The sequence below is a fragment of the Phyllostomus hastatus genome, unplaced genomic scaffold (assembly GCF_019186645.2).
Source record: "Phyllostomus hastatus isolate PE091 unplaced genomic scaffold, TTU_PhHast_1.1 phas_contig_34, whole genome shotgun sequence".
Taxonomy (NCBI): domain Eukaryota; kingdom Metazoa; phylum Chordata; class Mammalia; order Chiroptera; family Phyllostomidae; genus Phyllostomus; species Phyllostomus hastatus.
This window is the reverse complement of record NW_025333857.1, coordinates 51,631,571-51,650,190: the sequence shown is the minus strand read 5'-3', so window position 1 is coordinate 51,650,190 and position 18,620 is coordinate 51,631,571. Positions and strand designations below refer to the sequence as shown.

The 18,620-nt window shown below is 41.2% G+C and overlaps 1 protein-coding gene and 1 pseudogene across 1 annotated transcript in view; both read right to left on the bottom strand.

Moving 5' to 3' along the window:
- PLPPR1 (phospholipid phosphatase related 1) overlaps window positions 1–18,620 on the bottom strand; it is a 237,688-nt gene that overhangs the window by 151,122 nt on the left and 67,946 nt on the right. The gene's annotated exons all lie outside the window — the stretch shown is intronic.
- LOC123819602 lies at window positions 1,381–13,360 on the bottom strand (annotated as a pseudogene).

The window sequence follows — 18,620 nt, the reverse complement described above, 5'->3', positions numbered from 1 at the left end:
TCTTTCACATCCATGAGCGGACACTGTGTCTGAAAGAGAGCACTTGCAGAGCCGGTCCAGCGGCTTCCTGCCCTCATCCTGGCTCCCCGTGGCCCCTTCTGTCCCCACCTCCCTGACAGAGCCTCTGAGTCTGGCCCCTCCTCAGGTGGTCCCTTTATACCTACGGCCCCAAACATGGATAATACACCGGGCCCAAGGAACATGGGCTTGCTTGCCTTAGACATTAGAGGCTTGGTTTGGGAAACCTACGTTCACTACTTTGCAACAAAAATACTGCTTTATGTATTTAGCCTTCCTGCACTTAGGGGCAAAACAAGTTCTACAACAAAAGTGAAACATCTTGATATATAAAAGTTTTGTTAAACGAGATTTGAAATTTTTTAAATCAGGAAGTGTTTAAGACTAAACTCTTTCAAATGTTCAAACAAAAAAACCATGTACAACCCGAGTAATAAAACGTGTCCTTGTACACATGCCCTGGGCACTTTGAAAATAGAAAATTTTAACTTTGAGTAATAGAGGCATCACTTGAAGGGTTTGTGAACCTTTTCCCAGACAAATATACTTTCAGTAAACCAATTTGCCATTTTATCTGACTGTGCATTTGCATTTTTGTTCTTCCTGGAAAGGGGAATTTATAGTAACACTGCATTTTTAATATAAAAAAATACATTTGGAGATATTTAACCTCCTGAGTGATCTCAGTTATTCAGTTAAACGTGATTTAATGAGGAAGTCCTAAACTTTCAGAATGAATAGCACATGTAGATTTACACTCAAATGTCCAGTTAGAGTAAAACTCAAAGAGCATTTCACAGTACTTACGCTTATGTTCTCTATGAAGTTAAACAATCTGATTTATCCCCGAACTTGGCTAATAAACTTTCTCAAATCAAATGTTAGTAAAATGAGTCACTGAAATTACATTTTCTCTTATATTAACAAAATACTATTGTATTTTAGACTATCAACTTGAGCATTTTCTATTACGTACATAAAATGTGATTCACTAATAAGCAGGGCCTTGTAAAACATACTCGGAGATAACAGATAATTAAAATGTTTGCTTTCTAAGACAACCAATCTATATAATACATCCTTTCCTCAATTGTCTAAAACGATTGCAATTGTGGCACTTCCTTTTGTGTAAAACCCTTTTCTCTTCATGAAACCCTGAGGTGAAAGGTTATTAATGTAGTAACTGGTACCACCATTCTCCTCATTTTTGCATTAGACTGTAGCTATAGATTTTAAACATTTTATAAAGAAATGTGGCAACTTGTAAAACTGCTCTGTACAGCTTTCACAAAACATTCCCAGACCAACTTAGTCAAGAGGGCCTAGGACGACCCGAGAAAAACAATGTCCTTTAAACACTTGTTAGTTTTGAGATGACTGTCATTTTCCAGCTCTTCTACCACCTCTTCTGTTATTACAGCCATGGCTTCAGCCATCGTGATTCCTGTCTTCCTAGAGGAAATCATGTTTCCTCTGTAATAATGGTCAGTCCCGTGATCAGTGCAATGCTGCTCACGCTGCAACGTCTACCTGCTGCACAGGAACGAGAAGTCTGCTTGACGCCGTGATGACGGTGTGTCTGCATGCCCCTGGGAGACTGAAGACTGGTTAGAAGGATGATTATGTGTCTGAACTGATGAGGAAAATCCTCATGGACCAAGATGTGGAGAAACAGGTAGAACCAAGTTTTCCACCACATGACGTCTGTTTGAAAACACTGTTTATCAAGGCTTGTCTCTGGCAATTAACTGGAGAAGAGAAAGATCTCTGAATTATCTGTGAGGATGGAGCCATGGTATCCACCGTCCTTTCGTACCTGCCAGGAGATGTGGAGGGAGGGCTTGCACTTCCATCACGATGCGGGGAATAGGACAAACTAATGTCCTGTGAGGCGTGGCCACTTCCTGATCTAAACTGAATCGTGATGGGCCTTCCAAAAAGTTCGATTCCGTGAAGTAGATTCATCGCATTCACAAATGCAAACTGCTTTGGTTTACCATCCTTACCTTTCGGAATTTTCACTTTTATTATTGGCCCAGCCTGGTGGAAAAGCTCAAAAAGGAGTTCCTCTATCACCTTAGTTTCTCAGTTGCCCACAAAGAGAGTACCTGCCTTAGTTTTTAATGTGACAGAAATTTCTCCTTAAAAGCAGCATTAATGGAAGGATTCAAGATACCAAGTAATTTCACATACTCACACACACACACACACACATTCCAGAATGAGTTTTAAAAGGCATCTTAATAGTTTTTTTAACATCATTAATGTCAGCTTAAATCATGTGTTTATCATTAGTACACACAGTTGCCCTCATGCATAGTAAGAAGGGAAATATATTTACCCCTGAAATTACTTCTAATGTCAGTGTATTTATTGTTACATTAAATTTGTGATATATAAACTGTTATCTACATTTCACATGTGAGTGAAGGGAGGATCTTGCAAGTTTAATAACCTGTTCACGGTTTCACGTACAAAAAGCAGCTGAGCTTGCATTGAACATGAGACTGTCTGAATCAAAACCCACACTCTTTCAAGGGCCTCTTGACACTGTTCAGTTTGCCAGCTCCCAGCCTGCCCTGATCCACATCTGTGTCATCCTATCCTCCACTTTGAACATCTAAACACACACACACACACACTGCTAACTCCACTGAGCATGGTGATGGAGAATGAAGTGGATAGGTGCCCAGGAGTGATTTTGTATTATTTATATTTTCAAGCCTATTCTGCTCTCTGTTAGTTGCTCTATTCTCAGTAATTGGTTGGGAATCAGTGAGAATCAAATCAAGCTGATAAAGTGCTCAATAACTGTGTGCCAGTCTCAAAAATATGGGGGAAAGAGGTTCTTAGCAATATATAATGCATGATCATTACCCTTTATGAAGTCCCAGGCCTTTTATCTAATTTGATTTTCATAGCATTTCTCTAAGGTTGGTATATTAGTTCCATTTTATAGAAGGGCAAACCGAGGTCTAAGCACACGGTAACTTGCCCAGTGCTAAGCCGCTGGTGAGGAGCCAATGTTGGATCACTCCGGCTCTGCCTGACCCAAAAGCTCCATCTGCTCAATGTCGCCCTATATGCTTGTCTCAAAAAGGAAGCTCTCACCATGGAAACATGGGCACAGTGGAACACTAAAGGGAAAGTGATGGGTGTAGAATAATTTCAGCACTTTCTTGTTGCTTTTTTTTTTAGCTTTATGAGGTACAGTTGACAACAAACACCAAACATATTTAAATGTAAATTTGGTGACTTTTGACATACATATACATCATTTAAACAAGCACCATGCACACATATCTGTTAAAATCAAGATAACGAATATGTCCCTCACCCCCTAAGTTTCCTCATTGCCTTCATAATCTACCCTCCTAAACCTCCCATCCACAGGCAACCACATGGTATGCTAATTTGCATTTCCTAGAGTTTTATATAAATGGAAACACAGAGTATGCACCCTTTTTTGTCTGCCTGTTTTGCATTCAGTATAATTATCTTGAGATTTATCCATGTTGTATATATTAATAGTCTGTTCCTTTTTATTGGTAAGTAGTAATCTAGCCTATGGGCATATCACCAACTGCTCATCCATTCACCTGTAGGTATACCAGTTGTTTCAGTTTTGGACTATTACCAGTAAAGCTGCTATGAATATTTGTGTACAAGTTTTTGTGTGGATGTGTGCTTTCATTTCTCTTGGGTAAATAACTAGGAATGGAATGGTTGGATTACATGGTAGATGTATGTTTAACGTAAACTTCCAAACTGTTTTCTAAAGTGGCTGTACCATTTGACACTCCCACCAGCAGTGACTAAGAGTTTCGGCTACTGCATATCTTTGCGAACATTTGGGACAGTTGGTGTTTTTAATTGTCTGAAAGGATTCCTTGGGCCCCTTCAATGTGCTCTTTACTCTGCAAGAGGGCTCGGGGACACTAATGAATTAGAGGACAAAGGACTACCCTGTGGAGCTCAGAGTCCACCTGGGGGGACAATGAAATAGTTAGAGCACCTTTAGTACAGCTGTGTATGACCTATTATTATAAAGGATGAGAAGGATAAATATGATCTGATATCTAAATATGATAAAAAATAATTTAAAGGGGAAATAAAAAGAACATTAGTATTAAGTATATTAATACTTAGCATTATTAAGTATATAGCTTCTGGAAACAGATAAATTTTGTACCAACCTTAAGAGAACAATAGGATTTGTATTGTTAGAAGAAAAAGATGGTGGTTCAGAATCCTCTGCTGACTGGGTTAACTTGGTTCAATTATTGAAGCTCTCTGTTCCTCCTAACAGGGGTTATAATGTGAGTGACCCACATCAAACCATAAAACAGAGTGCCGTGAAAACATCTCCTTCCCAAGTTTCATCAGAGAAGCGTGTCAACCCTGCAGATTACATGGACGTAGGCAAAGAAACGAAGAATTACCTACATATTTTGAGAGATAGGACCAGTTGACTTGGGCATATCAACAGAGCAAATGCTACCCTTCTGTCACGTTAAACTTGTGCTCCACTGAGTGCCAAACCTACTATCCAATTGCTGCTTTGAAGGGGGTGCACATTTACTATGTCTTCAAAGCTGCCCCTGGAAGCTCAGCTTGGCACTCAGTCAACTGTCTCCCACAGATCAATTCACATGATATGAAGCTTTGGCAAGAGTAGATAAGATCATTATTACATCTCAAAGGAAAATGATTTCTATTTACTTTAAGAGAAAGCATTCATTCGTTTAGGAAAACACTTCTCTGAATTTAAAAAAAAAAAGCGATAGTATAGGTTGGGAAGAATCATGATGCCAGTGAGTTTTTCTTCCTTGACATTTCACTATAATTAAAATGTTCTGGGGATTGTTCCATGGAAGCCACAGACCTCCTCTCTTGTTTGATACCAGAGGGCCCAGTTTTAACTTAAATGTATGTCCAGACCCAGCACCTAGGTTCTCCAAGAAACCTCCCAATATCCCAAATGTTCATTCACTTCTAGATCCCCAACCCCCTCCCCCCAACTACCCTTTGTAGACATTCTGTCGACCTTAATCCCGTAGCCCCTACAGCATGTCTGCTGTGGTTTCATTCTTCCTCCTCTCCCACCCTACTTCTCACTGACACTCTTGACATAATACTCTAACTATCTACTCCAGCACTCTACTCTCCCCCCATTCCCCATGGATGCCCTACTCTCCCGTGAGTACCCAGGCATTACTGGGCACATTACACTTATGGTTACCCCCTCTTGCCCCTCCTGGTATGACCACACCCAGGCTATCAGATCTTAAAGCTTGAAGGCCTCACTGAGAAGTTGTCCAACTTAGTATCTTCAAAGCCTTGGGACTGACCTATAGGTAGAGTTGTTGAACATTTCTAATGGAGGACTTTTATATTGTTCGGTCACAGCATGGAACCCTAGTTAGGGTTGTGGAAATGTATACATATACATCAATTTAGCATCTAGAGAAACCATTCATAACAAAGTCTTTGAAGGACTTCAGGAACACCAATTCCTTGGCATAAGCCCAGATGAATCTACCAAAATGCAACTAAATTTGAGTCTAAGGGAAAGAATGATATTATGAAGCCCTCATAACATTTCATAGCATGTTTGTCTTAACAGAGCCATTTATATACTCAGTGTTGCTACCTGCACTCCTGGAAGCAGACACAGAACAGTGACGTAGCTTCTATAGACAGACCTGCAAGTCAGTAGTCTCTGAAAGGAACCTGATGCTGACTAGGTCCTGGAAGGAAGATGGATTAGGAATTGATGGAGATGGAAGTCGTACAAAAAAGGCAATGACTCCCATACGGAGTTTGGGTCTTCCCCTGGGTCAAGGTTTTGAACCAAAGGTAATTTTCTTCACAGGGATGCCAACTGTCTCACAATAAATTTAATTAAGTGGACTAGCAATTCTAATAAGCTACAGAAATTGTTAAACAAGATTGAAAACTACAGTAAACAGTAAATATGACTCTACAAACAACTCTTAGAAAGCACTTCTTTGAAACTATTCTTGTTTTGTTGTAAATGAAAGATTCACTTTAAAGCTTGTGGTGGGGTTTCTTTTGACTTTTAATTCTTTCCTAGTCTATTAAGGAAAAAAAAATAAGCTTGCTATAGTTTCTACCTCTGTAAAAGAATGATCTCAGAGTTGTGAGATAAAATCTTAGAACAGTATCGGGGACATACTAAGTACAATGAACTGTTTGCTACCAGTATCATGAAAACCAACAGTTGAAGACAATGTCAGTGTTTGTACAACAAAGAGAGGACGAACAGTTTTTAAATGCCTGGAAAGGGTATATATCTCTCTACAATGTATGGCACTGCTCCTGTGGCGAGATTAGCCTTCAGCGACAGATCCGGGAAGACTGCCAGGTAAGATTCCTTGTTATGGCTCAGATGCTCCTTCTGAAAAAAATCCCTCTATGCACATTCAAAGCAAATTGCAAGAGCTAACCTGGAAAACAAATGAATACAAAGTAAGTTTCAATGTCTGTTTTCTATAAAGGAAATAGACACCAAAAGGCTGACTGTTCAGAGGTGCCACAGATAGCAGTGGGAAATGCTGCAGCCACGTTCCTGGGGGTGACTCTCTGGCCTCTTAGTTCTTCAAACCACGAATTGATGGAATCACTTGACTATATGCCATGGACATTTGGGATCAGGCCTCCAGTGGCTTACCTAGTGCTCATCCCATATCTAAAGAAGAGGAGATAGACTCAGCCAGTGGAGAGTAGAGTTAAGCGCTGCTACTTTCTGGAAGAACTCATTGTTCTTACTCGCCCGCATTCACGATTCTCTCAGCATAACCAGTTATAAATAACCTTGCTGCTCCTGTAAATTATTTTTCACCTTCCTGGAGCATCACATCCACTCTACTTGCTCGGGTGTGAGAACTAATTGATCGACTGTGCACAGGTTCTGAGATGAATGTAGAATGAGGCTGGGCTATGTTTACTCTGCAGTGATTTATAAGAAAAATTACAAACGGCTCTTTGATCATACATTACTATTGTAAATGTTGTTACTTGTGACTAAAAGGCATGGTAATACTCACAAGGATGGAGCTTTGGCAACTGTAGCTTTTTTTCTTTTTTTTTTTTAATTAAAAGTGACCCAGTGTGTTGAAAAGATAGACCTACAGATGGATCTGACTGAAAAACTGGGCTCTACTCTGATATAAACTTGATCAAGTGACATAAACCCTCTGAGTCTCAGTTGTCTTGCCTATGGAATGAAAACATTAAGCCTTGCCTAGCTGGGCTGTTGTGAAGATTAAAAGATATAAAGCTTCTGACACAGGGACAGGGTATAAAGGAGTTCAATAATGCAAATCTATTCATCAGGTAAAAAGAAGCTAAATACTGCTAAGATGCATTGCACTATTCCACTGGCTAAGGCTTGAGCATCAATAGGAACTTGTAAGAAACCCATTCTAGAAGGTCTTAATCATTATGTGCCCTGAATGCTGTAAAAGACTTTAAAGTCAATCTGATTGTCGGACAGAAGCAGTGATAAGTAGCCTTCCCCTTCTGCCTAAACTCCCAGTGACTGGAGTTCACTTCCTTGCAAACTAGCCTTGTCTGTCTTTGGGTGGGTTCAACTGTTAGAAAATGCATCTTTAAATTGAGCCCAAATTTGATTCCCTGGATGAATTCTGATTCTGTCCTCTAAGTCACCAAGAATAATTCCAGCATGTCCACTGCAGAGCATGTGATTGTGGTGGTGAGTTGAAAAGCCACTAAATCCTGGAAATAACAGAATAGGAAGGGCCTCATAGGGTCATACTCTCACTCAGGATACAGAGATTCTGAAGCCAAAGTGGGATCAGTGGCCGAACCAACTGATCTTCAAACCTCTCCTTCAGTGAGGACCCCACACTTACACCTGTTCAGAGATAGGATGGTAACCATTTCCTTTGTCCAGGTGAACAAATGCAATGGTCATAGGCAAGAAGAAGGAGATGGTACTTATTATATAAGGCACTCATGCACCCATTCATTCGATCGCACCTGTTGCTGACTGAACAGCACCTATACTGACTGAATAGCTAACAACTATGGGAAAAAGACCACAGATAAGACATTTAGAAAAACACCTTACACAGTAATGTGCTCTAGCCACATTGTGGAAGAATAAACTTAGGTGACAAAGACATTGATTGATAAGATACACTGGCCAGTGAACTTGGAAAAATAAATAGCACATTCAAACATTATCTTTCTTTTAAGTAAGTCACAAAACCCAATGCCAGTAATTCTAACCATCAGCACCAACAAAGAGAATTCACAATTGATTCTGTTGGCTGTTACTGGTAAGGTAAAAGAAAAAAAGGAAATTGTGAGAGTACATCTCTTTCTTCCACTTTGTGGGTGATTATTTTTATTATTGTACATGTAAAGATATTTTTTTCTCCTGGGAAGCCATAGTAAGAGTAGACTGGAACACCAATTTAGGTGTGAAGATGTGGGACCTGCATCAGCCACCAGAGAGAACCCAGAGATCTCTCTTAGACAGTTAAACACACACACACACACACACACACACACACACACGTGCACACACAATAAATGACAGGCTAAAAGAGCAAAACGTCCTCTAAATTCTGCTAGTCATGGCCGTAAATTGAGGTAGACGGCCCCGAGTGAGGCTGATGAGATGCCAACAAAAACCTGAGTTTGTACTTGGTGCAGGACTAGCCTCCTCAGCTGGCCACAGAACAGACAGGTGAGACAGAAGTGGGGGCGGGGGAGGTTTAGAAGGGGAGGAATGTGGGCAAGAGGGCAAGAGCATGGGAAGGGAATTTTTCTGGAGCCCAGAATCCCTGTATTCTCTAAGCAAGTAAAGAGCTAAAGACCGTCTGAGGCTCCTTTGAGGTCCTCTGGCAAGTGGGTCTCATCCACTCACTGAGGATTCTGGTGGTCTACAGATACAATGGGATTGTGGGATTGTGCTCAGCTACAGTTTCTAGTATCCCATTGGCACTCCCCAACCTATTACAAGGTTTTCAAGGGGCAGTTCCTTAATTTTTCCCAAGGGCCTATCACCTCTTATTCATGGTTGCCTATGACTTTTCCTTGTTAACTCTTCACTTTCACCTCCCTGATCCAGAGGCATCTCCTGGTGTTTGAATGGCCCCCCTAGAGGGAAGTTTCTTGTTGAGAAACTGGCCCTTGCTCTGCAGCCCTCTGCTGCCCTCTGCTGGCCACATCTAATGGCCAGGGTTTGCTCTTCAACTCTGGACAGTGCAGTATGAAATTGTTTTACTCTAAGCATCTCTCAGGAGACCAGGTGGGCCACCATATTGCCAAAGCAGCACACTACCAAGGATACCATAACACAGGGAAAAGGCACGGTCTGAAGGTCCCGTCCAAGACCACCCTTCAAAGAAGAGGTACCAGCTTTTCATTTACTAAACACACATTGAGTGCTGTGTGCCAAGCACAGGGTAAGGCTGGGAAGACACAGATGGAAGGGACGCTCAGTAAGCTTCCAGTGCTGCATGCCCAATTACAGCTGAGCCATTGTAGTAAAGGGGGGTGGTCACTTACTATCAAAGCTCCAAGCCACCCAGAGTTTCTGGAAACAAACTTTTTATGGGATGTCTTCCAAAACAGCACTTTATCTTTGTGTCCTGTCTTTCGTTTGTTTGTTTGTTTGTTTGTTTAAGGCATAAAAGTCTAACACACAGGGTCTTCTTTCAAGGAATTTCACAACTGGAAGGAGGAAGACAGTCGTAGAAAAAAGTAACCGTAAGTCATAATGTGGTAAGAGCCAAACTGTGTGGGAATGAGGAGGAGGAGACAACGAATTAGGAGAGTGGGGATAAGAAGAAGCGTTTAAGGGTGGCCTTCCTAAAACAGAGATCTCATGATGCCGCTTGCATATTTAAAAAGAAAATAAGAAAATTAAGGCTCCCCGTTATCTGTAGCCTCAGACAGAAAGCCCTTAGCATGTCTAAGATAGGCTTCCTCATCTTTCCCCCTACCTTCCTTAACAGCCTCTCTCATCACTCGCTAACATACACTGGTCCAGCTCAAAGTGCATTTCTACCTCAGTGTGCAGTCAGAATCCAGAGCGGGAATTCCGGGCGCCCCTTCTCAGTCCATGGGACAAGTCCTAGATCTTCTGTGCTCCGCTCCTCCTAAACATTTCATCTCCCATTCCACTCACTGAGCTCTCTCTGTTAGACCCTGTTTCCAAGAAAGCAAATTTGGTCACTAAGATGTGACTCCACAGCACACATGATCTCTCTTGGACAGTTATATTCTTTCTCTGTAGCTCTCTCATATCAGCCCCACTAAACCCAGATCTCCAGAACCCAAGCAGGCAACACCTTTGTCCCATATGTGCAGTGGCATTTAAGATTCTCAAACATTATTGCAAGCTATGCTTGCCTTTATTTCCATCAGGGGCTTTCCCCTCCTAGGATGTCAGTAAAAAGTCAAAACTGTTACAGCTACACTATGTCTCTCTAGACCAAGCCTCCATCTTCTATTCTGAACATGTGATCTTATCTTCTTTCGCGCATTGGCTGCCATCTCAATTGTTCCTTCATGCTTTCTCCTTGAGACCATTTCTGACATAAAATATGTCAGGAAACCCCCGGTTTCCCAGGACCACATTGACTTAAAACGAGGGAGTCGGACATGATTGAATGATGAAGAGAACACTGGCAGGGTGAGGTGATGCCGACAGAGTGCTCACGATGTGCCTGCCAGGCTCCGCAGTGCTGGGTGCATCATGGCGTTTTACTCCCACAGCGAACGTTTGAAGGAGGTGTTCTTAATTACCTCCAATTAAAAAGATGGAGATCAAGACTCTGGAGATTAAGTAATCTGCCTAAGTTTTTCACACATCCGATTTCAGAGCCTGCACTCTTCACCATGGATTTTTTCCTAGTTGCCCGCCTTGTAGGTAGTAAGTACTCTATAGTGATTTGTTGAATTATCTAGGTGATATTGACATCCGGCCACAGAGCCACATTGGGATTTGCGGCCGTTCCTAGACATCAAAGTTATGTGCTTTTATGGAAGCTTCCAAACCAGAAAGATTTGAATGGAGTCCAAGAACTACTGTTAAGTAGTGAGGATGATCTGAAACTCAGCAAAACGTGATTGTCCTGAATAGTGTGACTTATTATTATCGTTGCTATTAGCAACCTGCCTAACTAAATCTGAGTGAATTCCATCAGTAAAGGGAAGTAATCCATCTCATTAAAATGAAATGTGGCAAAGTGCACATTCAAGCTATATGATACGCAGCATAATGCACACATGCCATATGGTACATAGTCTTATTTCACCATCAGCTTTTATGTAATGGCTGTTATAAAGGTTATTATGCAATATGGTTTTGCACATCTCTCACAGCTATGTTTGTTTGTTGTTTTTTTAAATCCAATTCCTTGCCCTCTCTTTATTCCCCACGGGAGGAAAAGACACATCCTTCAATCTCAGTTGGCAGAGTGTATTTTTAAAAGTAAAATTCTGAAAGTATAAGGAAACCGTGTCTGTTTTGTCCATTAGTACAGCCCCAAGTGTTTGGCCCATGGTCAGCACTCCATAAATAATCACATAATTGAACTCAGTCACTGTTCCCACAACTATCACAACCGCCCTCGCAGGCTAAATTTACATGGGTTGCTGATCCTCTGTGTGAGTCAGCCTTGGAGCACAGATACATGTAAACGTTTAGGCTGCCTCTTTTCCCATATGCTCCTAGAGCTCCACTTGGAAAAGAGGCGAGCGTCCTTCTAGGAGTGAGCAGGGCACTTGTTTTCACTGGGGCTTTGCTGTGAGAGTGGAATGAGGCGTCCTAATGACCCCCTTCCTCTTCTGCAAAGACTGGACAGAATGTGGCTCAGCAGCAGATTCAAACATAGGATGGCCCCAGGGCGTGATGAGGAAGTTACCTGGAGAGTCATCTCCAGCAGCTTTCTAGTCTAAGAAACATAATTAGCTACAAGAGCTTACAAAATAAAAGAAGCCCTCTCCTCCACCTCTTCAAAGTACTGAGAAGTTAATTAATAAATGGTCCTTGGCTCTCTCCTATAGAGAAGCAGCATCTGCGAACCATGCTTCTCAGTGAGCTGAGGAAAAAACAGTAACCCCTCCCTGACCACTCAGGTCCCATTAAATGCGGACTGGTGCTAGTTAAGCACTTTATACCAGACAGACAGACGTATGTCATTGAAAACAGCATCTGTTCTGGAAGCAGACTGAGTTCAAATCCCCGTTCCACTGCCACCTTCCCCCAGATCCACCTGCCTTACCCTGCTCTCTGTCCTAGGGGCCGCCCTGCGTGGATCACATCTGCTGCCTCCCTAACCTTCCTGCTTTCCAATGAAGAGCGCTAGCAGAAGACTGAGGGAGAGATTGCAATCTTGTATCCCCGCCTCTGCCTTCCTTACTGCACGGCCACCTTGGGCTAGCTCTCTTCCATACCCAAAGGTCTCAGCCTTTTGCAGGTGACCCTCTTACACAGCTCTGCCTACTTCCTGGATCTTCAGGTTAAAGGCTCCTTAGGCCAGGAAAATCCAAATGTACTGTCTGTCCCTTACTGGGACCTTGGCTGATACGCCCACTATTAGTATGTAATTTGGACAAGTTACTTCACCTCTGAGGGTCTCGGGCTGCCATTTATGTTGAGGATGATGGTAGGACCTACGTCACAGGGGTAACATGTAGAGAGTTCAAGAAGGCTATGACAGAGTGTAAGTGGGCAGGGGTTATACACCTATAAATTAAAAGGTCAGGGAAGGCTTCTCTGAAGGTTACACTGAAGAGTAGACTTGAAGGAGAAGTAACAGTCAGTCAAACTGGGGGCAGTGGATAGGAGGTAAGGGAAGGAACAGGATTCTAGGCATGTGGTGAGGCCCTGAGTTAGGAAAAACCTTGAAATGTTGGAAGAACCACAGGGGAGTGAATTTGCCAGAGCATAGAAAGCAATGGGTCATGTTGGCTAGAGAGACGGGGCACCAGGGGAAAGTGAGAGCCAGGATTTGCGGGATTTTGCAAGCCTTGGTAAGGATTCTGGACTCTGCTTTATGTGCAATGGGGAACCATTGCCAGACTCTGAACCCTAGGCCTGGATGCCACTGTTTGCCTGGCTGATTTTTTTCAGCATTACCTGTTTTCAAACTCCTGTCTGCTTTTCAGGACACCTCCATCACTCTCTGCCTGATCTCCTGTGGGGCCACCTGGCTGCCCCTTTGTCTGACATGTCACCACTCTCCCCGCTGTTGCCTCTCCTCTTTCTGTGTCCCCTCCCACCTTCTACAAAGAGGTCTGCTTCCAGGTCGCAGGCCTTCTCCTCCACCACAGACATAGCAGGACAAGTCTTGTCTGCTGTCACTTGTCACTCACCGCTGTTGTGCAGAGGCCCTTCCGCAACTCTGCCCCGGAACCAAAAGAGCCACAGAGGCTCAGGCTCTGCAGAAATACACAAGTTGTTTTTTAATATTTAAAACATATTTTTCCCTGGCTGGTGTGGGCTCAATGGATTGAGTGCCAGCCTGTGAACTGAAAGGTCACTGGTTTGAGTCCAAGTCAGGGCACTTGCCTGGGTTGCGGTTCAGGTCCCCAGTTGGAGGTATGTGAGAGGCAACTGATCAATGTATCTCTCACACGTCGGATGTTTCTCTCCCTCTCTTTCGCCCTCCTTTCCCCTCTCTCTAAAAGTAAATAAATAAAATCTTAAAAAAATGTTAAAGTGTCTCGTGAAAAAAATGATCTGTTTATCAACAGCGCAAGGGTTTAGTTGGTTTTTTGTTTTGGTTTGTTGTTTGTTTTTGGTTTTGCATGTGAAAAAGCTTCAGTGTCAGCATAAAATAAAGTCTGATTTTTTGCTCACACCACATTTCCCCCTGAAGCATACTGAATACTGGCATATTTAAAGAGTTGTAAAAAAAAAATTCATTAGTAATGCAAATTGGAGTTCCATGATATATCTGAATTCTGATTTGTAAATAAATACCTTGGGATGAATCATTTTCTAGTTTATCTTTTACAAAAGTGAGTGATCCATTTTCTGCAGAAAATTTAAAAACATCAATAATAGTCATATCTCTTACATCACTTTCTTGTTACTTCTCTAAAAAACAAATATCACTTACAGAGTATGAGGCAAAAATATACAAAACCACCGGTTCAGTTTCTTTACACTTTGGTGGGGGTTTGCTTTGGTTTAGTATAGTTTTCATTTGAGTAAATTGGAACTAATACTCAGGGTTTTCACTGGGGGCTTCTGAAACAGCCTCCAGGGTAAGAAGCACTTAAAGGCTTAAGCATTCAGCAAAAGAACAAAATTCTCCTTATCACTTTCTCTCACATTTCTATTATCATTCTAGACCTCCTCAACTTGAATGTGTACAAGTAAAAGAATAAGACAGTCAAGGTTCCCAGGCATCCACAACCATCCCAGCACATAGGCATACCTTTCAGCAATCACCTGCTCCCAAAAGAAAAAAAAAAAAAGAGGAAAGGGTGCAACTGTCAGGCCCCAAACCATGTTCATTACAAATATCCAAATATTCGAAGCAGACCCCTAAATGGTGAGGCCAGTCTTCTGCTTTGTTTCCCCGTGAATTGACCAGGACTCGTTTCTGCTGGGCTTATTTCAACGGGAATGATAAACGAACAAGGGTGGGCCACTCCCTGGCATTTGCCAGTGTGAGGATGAAGTTACAGCACGCCTGCTCAAGATGTCCCACGGTTAGACAGCTGCCAGCACCACTTCCTGTCTCCATTTGGGGGAATGAGAAAGTGCTCTCTCAGCATTCCTCAGTCCCACATTTCCCCCAGTGTGTGTCAAGTTCAGTTCTGCCCTGCTTGGGGTAACCAAGTAACAGTGACAGGTTCTACATGAGGTAGAGGGTGCTGCACGCCTGGGGGGACAATGATTAAATGCAGGAAGAGAGAGCGTCCATACTGCAACACTGAAAATACTGAGAACAATACTGCTTGCATTTGAATCTGTTAATCGGGGATTATTTTTAGATGGGAACAGTAGCCAAACTCCTAAAACCTAGGGGAATATGAGCCCAGTAGTAAATGAGTAAGGACAGCATGAATGGCCGACTCTGCTAAATGTTATTCACCACGGCGGCCTTTTGCTTCCACTTGTACTCACCTTTTAATCTTGTATGTGGAGTACCTATTGCCTATGGATTTAAAATAAAGACCTATTCATAATACAATACAGAAATGACAGTACCTGAAAAGTAGTCTTTATCATCCTCAATGCTTTTGTAGTATTAGGTATTAACCTGAGATACACGTAGGGTGTTTAAACAGGGTTGTAAAGCCACGTGGTCTTTACGTGTGATTATCATCAACTGACAGATGCCTGCTGATAAGAGTGTGTATATGGGGGTGGGGAAATACCAGATGATCCTCTGAGCTTAAATTTGTTTAAATAAAGCACATTTTGGAGTTGGAATTTGAGAGAAAAAAAAAGTCTATTCTGTTCTTCCACTACAAAGACTTGCTAATATTCAGGTGCCCTTCTACATGCCTCAACATCAGGCAGGTTGGATAGGTGGACACCTTAGGACAACGCAGTTCAATCAGGTCCCACCGAGAGAAGCTCCAGCATCGGCACTGTTCTGTGGCTGGGAGACTCATACTGTTTTTTCCACTGTGCGATTCAGGGTTACCACCTGGTATCAGAAATTTTCATAAAGTAACTGGCAGTGCATCATAGTTTGTCCATTTTACCAAAATAAATAAAACCTATTGATAAATGCCAGAGTAGCACCAACAGAAGATTGGGAAACCATACTGAATTGCACTGATCATTTAATATTGTTTAGGTACACAAATACAAGTCAAGGTATGTAGAAGAAAATTTTAATTAGTCCTGATAACCGACCCAGGGTCAGAAACTGTGTGCACATGTGTGTATATGTGTGTGTACAAAAACATATAACTAATCATATTTCATTTACAGTGCATGTTTTAGACATTTCATAAAGAGGAGAGATCCCTTTGACTAGAAAACAATTCGAGTGTTCAGGCATTTCCTCTACAGATAGAGAGGAATTCCCTTTCTACAGTAAGGGAATTCTGGTCTCCAGGGTGGATTTTGATGTAAGTTAAATTGATTATATTATGTATAGGTTGAAATAAATATATAAAGTACATTTTTATTCTTTTCCTAGGTTAAAAGTAATAGGAAGGCCCCATAAAGCTGACTGGGTAATCCAAATGTATTAATAACAAAAGCTATAAGGAATACCAATCAATCAACCAGAAAAAGGCAAATCAAGTAGGAAAACAGGCAAAAGATATGACCCTTCAGGATGTGGTGAATCCAAATAATGGATAAATGTATTATGTAATAATTATCTTCTTTTGTAATTGGGAAAATAAACCTTAAATAATGCAATATGAACTACATTAGCAAATATTATAAAGTTTAACAATATCTAGTGTTGGCCAGGATATATAAGAATCAGAAAAGTCACATGCTCCTAATGGGCATATAAATTTATTTTACCACCTGAAGAAAATAGTTATAATCTAGTTAAACTGAAGCTGTGAATTATTTATAACTTAAAAATTTCCCGGAAACTCTTATACCTTTACCCAAGGACACAAATATAAAAATGTTCATAGAAATATTGTTTGTAACAATAACAAGTGGAAAGAAAGCAATGGAATGCTACACAGCATTGATGCTGGGTGAATTTTGGCAATAGAGTGCAATATGAAACATAAAATTACAGGAACATTATAGCAAGAAGGAATAAAATCCAAGAATATCTATAAAATAATTCCATTGATATCATGTTCAACACAGGCAAAATTAATCTCTGGTTACTGGAGGTCATTGATATTATTAACCTTTTTTTAAAAGAAAAGTACAGAAAGTAGCCTTGAACTTGGTTATTCCAGTTATCCATCATCAGTGATGTCCAGAGCACTTGCAAGATGCTTATCTGTTTATATGCCTTTAGAGTTTCTATGTTGTCTTCTGCACTTTAGAAAGCACCTTTACATTAAGGTTCCCCATGTGATCCTCACATACCTCTTTACAGATGAGTAAGAGCAAGGCTTAGAAAGGTTATGTGAATTTCTCAAGTTCACACAGCCATCACAGTGGCAGAGTATGACTTTAGACTCTGTCTTCCATCTTCTCTAAAGACCATTCTTCCACACTCCCTGAAAGTTAGCTGAGCAAAGGATTTTTGTCATCCACAAATAGGAGAGGCGGCCCATAAACTGGAATGCAAAGGGAGTCCCATTTCACTCCCAACACCAGTGGGTCTGGGGACCAGCTAGTTCTAGTCCGAGCTAAGTGAGTAAATCTAACCTGGCGGTGGACAGAGGGGAAGGCTACACTCTGATCCAGAGAAGCCCTAAAAAGAATCCTTAGACCAGAGCAAGGTGGGAATATTTTCAGTAAAAAACAGTGAGTAAGGGCAGAATTTCCAGGATGTTTGTTCCTTTCCCTACTTCAAAGAAGCAAAAATGCAAATCATGACAATAATTTACCTCCCAGACCCACAGACAAATGGCCCAGTTGCTCTCTAGAATGTTTTGGGTCTCTTGGAGACAGGAAAGATCTTGGGATTTCCAAAGTAATTAGTAGGTGTTGCTCAATTGTTTAAGATTAATTTATGGCATGGGACGGGATTCAAAAAAAAATTGTTCAGGGGAACATTACAGTGACAATGGCTTTTATCTTCGCTAAACCAAAGTCTACTTTCTTTGGCATCATCTTTTTTCTGTACACCTGCGCAGTTCTGACCTATACCTGTTATCCCGGCATAACAATGTGCAATGTCTGCCTTCCACAAACACAGGGTCCCAACTGGCACAATAAATTATCTAATCACACTACTTATCCAGGACTATCATTTATGCACGTGTTCATTTCATTCAATAAACATCTATTGACACCGCCTATGTGCCAGATTCTATGTAATAGGTCAGGTAGACAAAATGGATTAAGTCTCTGCAAGATGTTTACAGCCTAAGACAAACTCGTAGTCCAAGGATGGATCGATGCATTGATTTCATCATCCAGTCATTGATGCAACAGATAACCTTCAACAAATATTTAACGAGTATCTCCATCTAAAGTCTAGGAATACAATGGTGTTCAGATAAAATTGGTTCTTACGTTCCTGGAATTTCTAAGCTTATAGTTTAATGGAAAGATAGATAATTATTGGGTTGGCCAAAAAGTCCGTTTAGTTTTCTCTGTAAAATAAAAGACATTTTTCATTTTCACCAATAATTTTATTGATTTAGATATTTTGAGTATGTTGGCTGTCTTCTGGGTGGAATAGCATTGATTTTTCTCAATTCATGTCTCAATTTGGTCGCTACCAACTTTAACTGGGTCACACAACCATGGAGCATCATCCAGCGAGAAATCTCCAGCACAAAACTTTGCAAAACACTTTTGACACATTCGATTAGTCACAGCACCTTCTCCATGCACTGCACAAATCTTTTATTTCATTTCTGTTGTGTTTTTACCTTTCCTAAAATAGTAAAGCATACTATGCTGACAATGTTGTGTATTTTCTTCCATCTTTGATATTAAAATGGCTACACAAAAATTCTTCAATGTTAAG